Genomic DNA, 11,248 nt, shown 5'->3' with positions numbered 1-11,248 from the left:
TGTGAATTCCACACATTCACCACCCTCTGGGTGAAGAAATTTCTCCTCACCTCTAAATTCTAAAACATTTATCCTCAAACTATGATCTCTCGTTCTGGATTCCCCCGCCATCGGGACCATTCTTTCTGAATCTACCCTGTCTAACCCTGCTCGTATTTTATAAGTTTCTATGAAATCCCCTCTCATTCTTCTAAACTCCAATGAACGTAATCCTATAATCGTCACAGTTAACAGCAGGATTAGGCCATTCTGTCAACCCAACCTGCTCCACCATTAGGAAGATCTTGGATGATTAGATTGTGGTCTTAACTCCACTTTACTGCCTGGGCCGATAGCTATTAACTTTCTGGTCAATCAAAAATCTGCCTGACTCAGACTGGAATGTAATCAATAACCCAGCCTCCACTGCTCTCTCGGAGAGAATTCCAAAGACTAAAGACCCACCGAAAGATTAAATATCTCATCTCTTTCTCAAATGGGAGCTCACTTATTTTTTAAACTGGGTCATCATGTTCTAGCTTCCCCCACACAAAAAAATGAAAGCGAACTGTGATCTGCCCTTGATGTATCTGTCTAGTGCCTGGGGTGACAAGGCAGTGAATGAGTGTGCTGGTTTGAGTTAAAGGGGTTTGATTTGAGTTGATTTATTACTGTCACTTGTATTAGTATACATTGAAAATTATTATTTCTTGCATGCTATACAGACAAAGCGTACCATTCAAAGAGAAGTGAAGGAGAGAGCACAGAATGTAGTGTTGAAGTCACAGCTAGGGTGTCGTAAAAGATCAGCTTAATGCGAGGTAAGTCAATTTAGAAGTCTGACAGCAACAGGGAAGAAGCTGCTCTTGAGTCAGTTGGTATTTGTCCTCAGGTTTTTGTATCTTTTTCCCGACGGGACAAGGTGGAAGAGAGAACGTCCAGGGTGGGTGGGTTCCTTAATGATGCTGTCTGCTTTTCTGAGGCAGTGGGAAGTGTAGACAGAGTCAATGGATATGGGAGGCTGATTTGCATGATGGACTGGGCTATATTCACAATCTTTTGTAATTTCTTGTTTCAAATTCAAATCATGTTTCAGGATGTAACTAGTAGATGTCTGCACATTTTCCCCGTGTCTGCGTGGGTTTCCTCAGGTGCTCCGGTTTCCTCCCACAGTCCGAAAGAGGTGCTGGTTAGGTTTATTGTAAAAAGTCTGACAACACCAGCTAAATTCTCTCTCAGTGTACCTGAATAGGGCCAGAGTGTGGCAACGAGGGGATTTTTACAGTAACTTCATTGCTGTATTAATGTAAGCCTACACATGACACTAATAAATAAACTAAACTAAACAGCAAAGAATGGGATCGAATAATTTGAACGGAGTTATAAGCCCAGTGCAAATTAAACATAGCAAACACACAGCTGGATTCCAAAATTAAAACAGAAGAGAGATAGAATCTAAGCTCACTTTGTAGTTATACACTGCCCACTTTATTTACTCCCACACTTTCCTGTGACTCTGGTGTCTTATGGATCTCCCCCTCCCTTCACTCCAGCATTAATAATGTCTGTTCAGTCACTGCGACCTTATCTTCTGGAAATCTGTCCTTTCTGAATTCAGCATGGACCAAGGATTGAATTTCAGACCTTCCTACTCTGCGTGTCTCACTCTCACACTCGAAGTTGCCTCTACAAATGAACCAAGACATCAAGTGAGAACTTCTCAGTTTTGAGAAAGTGAGCCATTTTTTATGCAACGGTTGAAGCAACAATGGATATTTCAGTGTGATTTATCTTGTTATGCTGTTGGTTTGTAAATGTGAACGAAGAATGTCTTTAGAGACTGAACATACTGGAAAACGATCAGCGCAAGTGTAATTTTTGATAATGAGTTTGGGAGACAGCAATATAGAGACAAGTAAAGGATCTGGGACAATGGTGGGGGGCAGGGCGTGGAAGAAGGGGGTGCAAAAGGCAAGGTGGCTCGGGCTGATTGGTTGACCATCCTATCAATTGGGATTCTCTACAGGACAGGATGGCTACTTTGGACAATGTCACAACAACTTGTTTCGTTTTCTTGCTCACTTTGTGTCCTGTTCTAGTTTTGTTGGATGTTACATCAGTGGGTGCTTTCTTCACTCTTCAGACCAGACTGAGATCTAAGCTAAAATAAAGTGCCTTTTGCCTTGACGTTAAGCTGATCTCCACAAATCCCTTCCCAATCTCCTCCCTCAACAGTGCAGTTCTCCTTTCAAGACTTCCTCCCTCAATGGTGCAGTCCATTTTTCAAGACCACCTCTCTCAATACTGCAGCCTTCCCTTTCAAGGCCTCTTCCCTCAATAGTGCAGCCCACCCTTCACAACCTCCTCTCCAACTGATGCGGCCCTCCTTTTCTGACCTCCTCCCTCGACGATGTGGCTTTCCCTTCCGCCTCCTCCTTCAATGGCATTGCCCTTTCTGGGACCTGTCCTCCCCTGACGATGTAACCCTGGTACCACTTTGATGGCTAATTGGTTTATCAAGTTCCTTTCAAAACCTCACAAAAGCGTTTCTCTCAGTTACTATGAAATACTTCTGTCGTCAGTGTTGCTGCGTAATAAATTCTGACGCCGAATTTGCACCTTGTGAGTTTCAAAAATGAAAAAGGACATGGTACTGGGAGTGAAAGTAGCTTTTCGGTAGATGTGGGACCTCTTACAGTTCCAAAATGACATTTGCAGTACATGTACACACTTCTGATGCAAAGTTTGCCAGAGCTCCTATTGGGGTGGGATTAACTGGGGTGATAAGAACCCTTGAAACAGGAGAAGCGCCCAGGCCATAAGCTCTCTCCCTGACCTGGGTTGAGGTTCATAGAATCCCTACAGTGCAGAAAGAGGCCATTCAGCCCATTGAGCCTGCACAAACAGCAATCCCACCCAGGCCCTATCCCCATAACCCCACGCAGTTACTGTGCCAATTCCCCTGACACTAAGGGACAATTCGACATAGAACATAGAGCAATACAGCACAAACAGGCCCTTCGGCCCACAAGTTGTGCCGATCATATCCATACCCACCAGGCCATAGAACTATCTGTAACTCCCAATCCCATTAAATTCCATGTACTCATCCAGAAGTCTTTTAAAAGACCCCAGCGAGTTCGCCTCTACCACCACTGACGGTAGCCGATTCCACTCACTCACCACCCTCTAGGTGAAAAACATCTCCTAACATCTCCTCTGTACCTGCTCCCCAGCACCTTAAACCTGTGTCCTCTCGTAGCGACCATTTCAGCCCTGGGAAATAGCCTCCGAGAATCCACCTTATCTATTCCTCTCAACATTTTATAAACCTCTCAGCCTCTCAACCTTTGTCTCTCCAGGGAGAAGAGACCGAGCTCCCTTAACCTATCTTCATAAGGCTTGACTCCCAATTCAAGCAACATCCTTGTAAATCTCCTCTGCACCCTCTCATTAGCTTCCACATCCTTCCTGTAGTGAGGCGACCAGAACTGCTCACAGTACTCCAAGTAGGGTCTGACAAGGGTCTTATAAAGTTGCAGCATTACCTCCCAAGTCCTAAACTCAATCCCTCGATTAATGAAGGCCAGTACACCATACGCCTTCTTGACCACATCCTCCACCTGCGAGGCCAATTTAAGGGTCCTATGGACCCGGACCCCAAGGTCCTTCTGCTCCTTAACACTGCTAAGACTCCTACCCTTGATATTGTACTCCTTTATCCCATTGGTCCTGCCAAAATGGACCACTACACATTTATCCGCGTTGAAGTCCATCTGCCACTTCTCCACCCCATCTTGCATATTATCTATTATCTCACCTTCTCATATTTAGCATGACCAATCAACCTAACCCGCACATCTTTGGACTGTAGGCGGAAACCCGAGCACTCGGAGGAAACCCATGCAGGCACGGGGAGGGTGTGCAAACTTAACATAGACAGAGGGTGGAATTGAACCCGGGTCCCTGGAGCTGTGAGGTAGGAGTACTAACCACTGTGCCACTGTGCCACCCTATTCTTCCATTTCCCCTGCTCCTCCCCCTTTAATAACCTACAGCACCGTGTTGTTGAGTGGGTGTAAATGTTATCGGTGTTCTCTCTGTTTACTCAGTGGTTTGAGCTGGAGACAGTTTAATATTGTCATACGTGCCAGCCAAGCTACCCAGGGAGTATGTTGGCTGGTGTTTAGCTGGTATCTCTTTTTTTTTCTGAAACTATTTATGAAATGGTAATTTCCTTTAATGAAATACCGATGTCCAGCCTGAAGCCTTTGAAAACTGATGTTCTAACTGGAAGTTTTGAAGAGATTAAAAATATTTGGAAGAGTGAGAGATAGCTGCATTTCTGAGGTGGAATATTTAGGTTTCATGGAATGGGCCTGGGGGTGGGAGGCGCGGGACTTTCTGAGCTGCAAGTTCCTGGAAAATTCAGAAATCACTTTGAATCACTTCCATTTTTCATTCTCTTCCAGTCATTTTGCATAAACTGAAAATGCAAACCTTGTCAAATTGTCTTTTATTGACACATTTCTTTTGGGCTTTCTTTTGATCATTTCTTCCCTCTGTTCCTGAAAGCATTGATTCTAATTTAACTTTCCTCTCCACATGAAAGGGATCTTCGAGGTCAGACAGTCAAAGGACAAATAACAGTACAGCACAGGAACAGATCCTTCAGCCCCATCAATCCTGCGCCGATCACGTTGTCTTATCTAGAACAACCACCTGTATCCCTCTATTCCCCGTTTGCTCATGCACCTAATCCTGATAAGTCTTAAATGTCGCTATCGTGTCTGCCTCAACCACCTCGCTTGGCAGTGCATTCCAGGCCCCCCACAACTCTCTGTGTAACAAAACTTCCTCCAGGCAGCTCCACCAGGCGGCACGGTGGCACAGTGGTTAGCACTGCTGCCTCACAGCACCAGGGACCCGCGTTCGATTCCTGGCTTGGGTCACTGTCTGTGTGGAGTTTGCATGTTCTTCCCGTGTTAGTCTGTGTTTCCTCCGATTTTTTCCCACAGTGCGAGAGACATGCTGGTTAGGTGCATTGACCCGAACATACACCAAAGTGTGGCGATTAGGGGAATTTCACAGTAACTTCATTGCAGTGTTAATGTAAGCCTTATTTGTGATTAATAAATAAACTTAACTTTGAACCTTTCCCCCCTTCCTTGATCTTGTACCCCCATGTGATTGTCATTTCTTAAAAGTTTCTTTTAAAGTTTATTTATCCAAATTGCGCCAAATTAAGCTGTGAGAATGTGGGATGCTTTGCCACAAACTGAAGCAGCTCAGAGTCGCAGAATTGCTACAGAGCAGAAGGAGGCCACTTGGCCCGGCATGATTATACCAGTTCTCCGATAGAGCATTCCCCTAGTGTCACGCTCTCACCATCTCCCTGGAGCCCCAACGGCTGGAATTCTCCGGCCGTCAGGATTTTCCGGTCCGACTGGCAGTCCACGCCCGTCCGCAGGTTACCGGCCAGTGTGGGGTGAAGTCAATGGAAATTTCCAATGACCATTGGCAGGAACAGAGAATCCGGCTGCTCGTAAACAACACGCCACCCCCCACTGGCAGGAAACACATGGCCGGGAGGCTGGAGAACCTCATCTGACGTCTATTTTCAAATAATCATCTAATTCGCTCTCGAGTGCCTAATTGGAACTACTTCCACCACACACCTTCATTTATTATTGTCACAATTAGGCTTACATTAACACTGCAGTGAAGTTACTGTGAAAGTCCCCTGATCGCCACACTCCGGTGTCTGTTTGAACACACTGAGTGAGAATTTAGCAAGCTTGGAGGGCCAAGGGCCTGTTCTTGTCCTGTAATTTTCTTTGTTCATTATTCACTGCATGTTCTCCCTGTGAAAACAATTCCATGATGTGGATATGCTGGCGTTGGACTGGGGTAAACGCAGTAAAAAGTCCAAATCGGTTGGACTTAAACCTGGTGTTGTCAGACTTTTTACTGTGTAAAACAATTCCACCCAGGACCTGTCCCCGTAACCCCACAAATTTACCCCTGCTGATCTACCTGTCACTAAGGGGCAATTTATCATGGACAATCTACCTAACCTGTAGAACTTTGGAGAGGGGAAACTGGAGCACCCAGAGGAAACCCACACGGACATGGGGAGAATGTGCAGACTTCGCACAGACAGGCATCCAAGCTATGAATTGAACCCAGGTCCCTGGAGCTGTGAAGCAGCAGCACTAACCACTGTGCCATTGTGCCACTACACCCTGCACCCTGCACGCCGTGATATTGATCAGAGGACATTATTAGACAAAGGATGAGAGGTGACCTGATAGAGGTGTATAAGATGTTGAGAGGTATAGATCGGGTGGATTCTCAGAAGCTTTTTCCAAGCTCTGGCATGGTTGCTACAAGAGGACACAGGTTTAAGGTGCTGGGGAGTAGGTATAGAGGAGATATCAGGGGTAAGTTTTTCACTCAGAGGGTGGTGGGTGAGTGGAATCGGCTGCCACCAGTGGTGGTGGAGGCAAATTCGATAGGGTCTTTTAAGAGACTTCTGGATGAGTACATGGGACTTAATAGAATTGAGGGTTATAGGTAAGCCTAGTAGGTATGGATATCATCGACGCAACTTGTGGGCTGAAGGGCCTGTTTGTGCTGTAGTTTTTCTATGTCCTATGTTATGTTAAATCAGCAAGGTCTGTACTGCCAATGCACGGTGGCTCAGTGGATAGCATTGCTGCTTCACAACGCCAGGGACCCGGATTCAATTCTAACCTCCGGTCACTGTCTGTGTGGAGCTTGCACTTTAGAACAAGGAACATAGAACACTACAGCACAAACAGGCCCTTCGGCTCACAAGTTGCACCGATCATATCCATACCTACCAGGCCTATCTATAACTCTCAATCCCATTCAATTCCATTAAATCCCATATTCCTTCTTCCCATGTCTGCGCGGGTTTCCTCCCGTGGCTCAAAGATGTGCGGGTTAGGTTGATTAGCCATGCTAAATTGCCCCTCAGTGTCAGGGGAACTAGCGGATAGTGTTCTTATGAAGTGCGGTGTTATCCTCCTCGCAGTTGACATTGCTTCTCAGTTTTGTAGCATCGCAAATTTTGCAATCATTCCCTGTACACAAAGATCGAGATTATTAATATGCATCAGAAAAAGCAAATGCTCCAGGACTGACTCTTGGGGAATTCCACTGTAAACTTCCAGCCTTAGAGACATCTGTTAACAATTATTGTCTGTTTCCTGTGACTCAGCTAGCTTTGTACTCTTGTTGCACATCATAGAACGAGAAATACTACAGCTACATTTAAAGGGAAGTTAGTTAAGCATTGGAGGGAGAAGGGAATATAGAATTTCAATGGTAGATTCAGACTAAGGAATGATGGGATGAAACTCAAGTGGAGCATAAGCACCAGCATTGGCTACTTGGACCAAATGGCCTGTTTCTGTGCCATATATCCTACGTCATGCTCCAGGAATTCAATCATATCATAATTCATATGTGAGCATAGCCAGTGATTGCGAAGAACATCACGGCCAAGACTGATTCCTAGTATTTTTTTACATGATACTTGGGGTAGCACAGTGGCACAGTGGTTTAGCACTGCTGCCTCACAGCATCTTTAAGGCTTGAATTGCAGGTTAGTTGTAAAGACTCGCATTCTAATCAATATTCTGTAAACTGTGCGTGCTGTTATATGCTCTTGTCTGAGGCCAGAACTCTCCACTCACCTGATGAAGGGGCAAACCCTGAAAGCTTGTGGTTGGACTTTAACCTGGTGTTGTGAGACTTCTTACTGCGCCTCACAGCCCCAGAGACCTGGGTTCAAGCAATGCTTGGTCGGTGTAGGCTTAGCGGGCCAAGGGGCCTGTTCCTGTACTGTAGTTTTCTTTGTTCTTTATTCAGTGCACATTCTGCCTGTGGAAACAATTCCACCCAGGCCCTATCCCTGTAACCCCACATATTTACCCCTGCTAAAGGGGCAATTAGAATGGCCAATCCACCTAACCTGTAGAACTTTGGACTGTGGGAGGAAACTGGGAGCACCCAGAGGAAACCCACACAGACATGGGGAGAATGCGCGGACTCCACGCAGACAGGCACCCAAGCTGGGAAGCGAATCCAGGTCCTTGGTGCTGTGAAATAACAGCACTAACCACTGTGCCACTGTGCTGACCCACTCTGCATCCTTCATGCTGTGAGATTGATCAGAACATACTGTTAAAACAGCAAAGTCTGCAACCCACAACCTCCGACCCAATCAAATAGGCACCCTGCCTCGGAAAACCCCTGGCGGGGGGAGAGGAGGGGGCATTATATCCCACCTTCAGAGGGTGAAAGGACTGTGGGGCAGGGGAGTGTGGGGGGGGGGGAATTGTGATTAAACTACATTAATGAACCAGTTGAGTGAAGAGTGATGAACAACTCTTTTCTGAGCTCATGGCTATTAGGCTCCAAGGTGTAGTGGAGATAAAGGAAATCAAATCATATTCTGTGCATATGAACTAAATAATTTGTTATAATGATGCACAGTCAGCTGAATCAAGTTAAGATTGTTTGCAATTCTGCTTTTATCTTGTGGATTATGGTTCCTTAATCTTACAGCTGTTCAGCATTCAGTCTTGGGCTGATTTTTACACCATGTAAAAGTTCCAGGCATTGAAAATCTCCAACAAGAGAGAATCTTACCACCTCCTCTTGACATTCATTGCCTTTACATTCATAGAATTTCCCAGCAACAAAAGTTACCATTGACCAAAACTTGAACTGGACCAGCCAGATCAATACTCTGGCTACAAGTGCAAACCTGGTCATTCTGTGGTGAGCAACTCAACTTCCTGGCTCCCCAAAGCCTGTCCACCATCTACGTGGCACCAAGTCGGGAATGTGAAGGAATACATTCCACTTGCCTGGATGAGTGCAGCTTCAACAACGCTCAAGAAGCTCAATGCCACCCAGGACAAAGGAGCCTGCTTAATTGGCACCCCTATTCACTACCCTAAACATCTACTCCCAGCGCCACTGATGAATTGCGGCAGCAATGTTAACTATAGATAAGATGTACTGCAGTAACTCACCAACGCTTCTCTGACAGCACATCGCAAATTCTACCAATATGACAGAAGGACACATGGGAACATCACCATCTACAATTTCCCCTTCAACCCACTCACCTTCCCGACTTGGAACTGTATTCCTGTTCCTGAGCTGTCGTTCAGACAAAATCCTGGAGCTACCTTCCTGAAAGCGCCTTGGTGGTATGCCTGCTCTGCATAGAATGTAGCATTCCAAGAAGGCAACTTGCCAGCAAGCGCAGTTAGAGATGGGTGATAATGGCTGGCCTAGCTAGCAACTCCCTACTTCCCGTGGAAGGATCAAAAAAGAGATATTAGAGCATCCCTTTTTTACAACACTCAGTCCCAAGTAAGTGCTGGCCTCAACAGGAGCTGCACTTCATTAGAATCATCATAGAACTCTACAGTGCAGAAAGAGGCCCTTCGGCCCATCGAGTCCACACCAAACACAATCCCACCCAGGCCCTACCCCCATATCCCCTACATATTATACCCACTAATCCCTCTAACCTACGCGTCTCAGGATACTAAGGGGCAATTTCTTAGCGCAGCCAATCAACCTAACCCGCACATCTTTGGACTGTGGGAGGATACTGGAGTACCTGGAGGAAACCCACACAGACATGGGGAGAATGTGCAAACTCCACCCAAGCCGGGAATCGAACCCAGGAGCTGTGAAGAAGTGGTGCTAACCACTGTGCTACCGTGCCACCCAGGCCAAAAGCATTTCATTTGAGGGTGTCACGCTCAGTGTAATGGACAAACTTATATTCTAATTATTTCACATTAGAAATCAGGAACTGTCAAGAGACATTTTGCTTGACATGATGCCTTACTGGTATTCATTTCCTCAATGTTCTCCTATTTCCTGTTGATTCATCTACCAGTATTTCCAGTAAATCCTTTCTTTTTCAGCATTCATGGTTTTGGTTTCTTTCAATTATCCTTGAGTTATGCTTTTTGGCGTGCAAGGAGGAGACTGGTGACACAGCGGTTAGCACTGCTACCTTACAGCACCAGGGCCCCAGGTTCAATTCAGGCCTCAGATAAATGTCTGTGTGGAGTTTGCACATTCTCTCCGTGTCTGCTTGGATTTCCTCAGAGGAAACTTTGAACTCCCACAGTCCAAAGATGTTCAGGTTAGGTTGATTGGCCATGCTAAATTGATCCCAGTGTCAGGGGGATTTTTTTTTGTTTGTTTTTATCCCAATTTAATCAAATCAAGTCCAATTCAGAGTCTCAACAAATTGAGACATTCCCGATCCAAGCTGACAAGACAGGGCTCTCACCTCCTGCCTTGGAGTAGGTATAGCTCCTCCTCCAAGGCTTGATCTCATTTGGATCTTAGCCAAAACTCCAAGATGCTGCTTTAAAAAATTGCTTCAAATGAACCTAAATGTAACCTAATGACTTCAACCAAGCACAGCATGTCGATACTACACTTGATCTTAGCCATATGCATGGGGTTACATGGAACATAGAACATTACAGCACAGTACAGGCCCTTTGGCCCTCGATGTTGCACCGATCAGTGGAACCAATCTAATGACCCTCTGACCTAAACTATTCCAATGTTATCCATATGCCTATGCAATGACCATTTGAACGCCCTTAAAGTTGGCAAATCCACAACTGCTGCAGGCAGGGCATTCCAAGCCCTTACTACCCTCTGAGTAAAGAACCTACCTCCGACATCCGTCCTATAATTACCACCTCTTAATTTAAAGCTATGCCCCCTCGTGTTAGCCATCACCGTCCAAGGAAAAAGACTCTCATTGTCCATCCTATCTAACCCCCGATCATCTTGTATGCCTCAAGTAGGTCACCTCGTAACTTTCTTCTCTCTAATGAAAACAACCTCAAGTCCCTCAGCCTTTCCTCATAAGACCTTCCCACCAAACCAGGCAACATCCTGGTGACCCTCCTCTGCACCCTTTCCAATGCCTCCACGTCTTTCTTATAATGCAGCCTGGGTGAGATTGTGGTCGGTACAGACTGGATGGGCCGAGTGACCTCTTTCTGCACTGCAAGGACACAGGGTGACACAACATTTTATTTTTAAACCTAATTTCCCTTTGCATTGTTTGTTTTTCTCCCCACACCGAGTGGCACACAAAGCAGAATTGTATCTCTTCCTGGATCACACTGTTGGCCTGTCAACAGAGGCTAATAGCTTGAGGGCGCCGGCATTAACCACAGCT

General features: G+C 45.8%; 1 long non-coding RNA gene across 1 annotated transcript in view; it reads left to right on the top strand.

Annotated features, from left to right (window-relative positions):
- The first annotated feature begins 709 nt into the window (after nucleotides 1–709).
- Nucleotides 710–11,248, top strand: part of LOC145349438 (uncharacterized) — a 28,485-nt gene continuing 17,946 nt past the window's right edge. The window contains exon 1 of the long non-coding RNA XR_013888076.1: nucleotides 710–800. This is a non-coding gene — a long non-coding RNA (uncharacterized LOC145349438). The remainder of the gene's footprint in view (nucleotides 801–11,248) is intronic.

This window comes from Carcharhinus amblyrhynchos, chromosome 10 (genome assembly GCF_965287045.1).
Source record: "Carcharhinus amblyrhynchos chromosome 10, sCarAmb.v2.hapA, whole genome shotgun sequence".
NCBI classification, from domain to species: Eukaryota; Metazoa; Chordata; class Chondrichthyes; order Carcharhiniformes; family Carcharhinidae; genus Carcharhinus; species Carcharhinus amblyrhynchos.
This window is presented reverse-complemented; position numbering and strand designations above follow the sequence as displayed.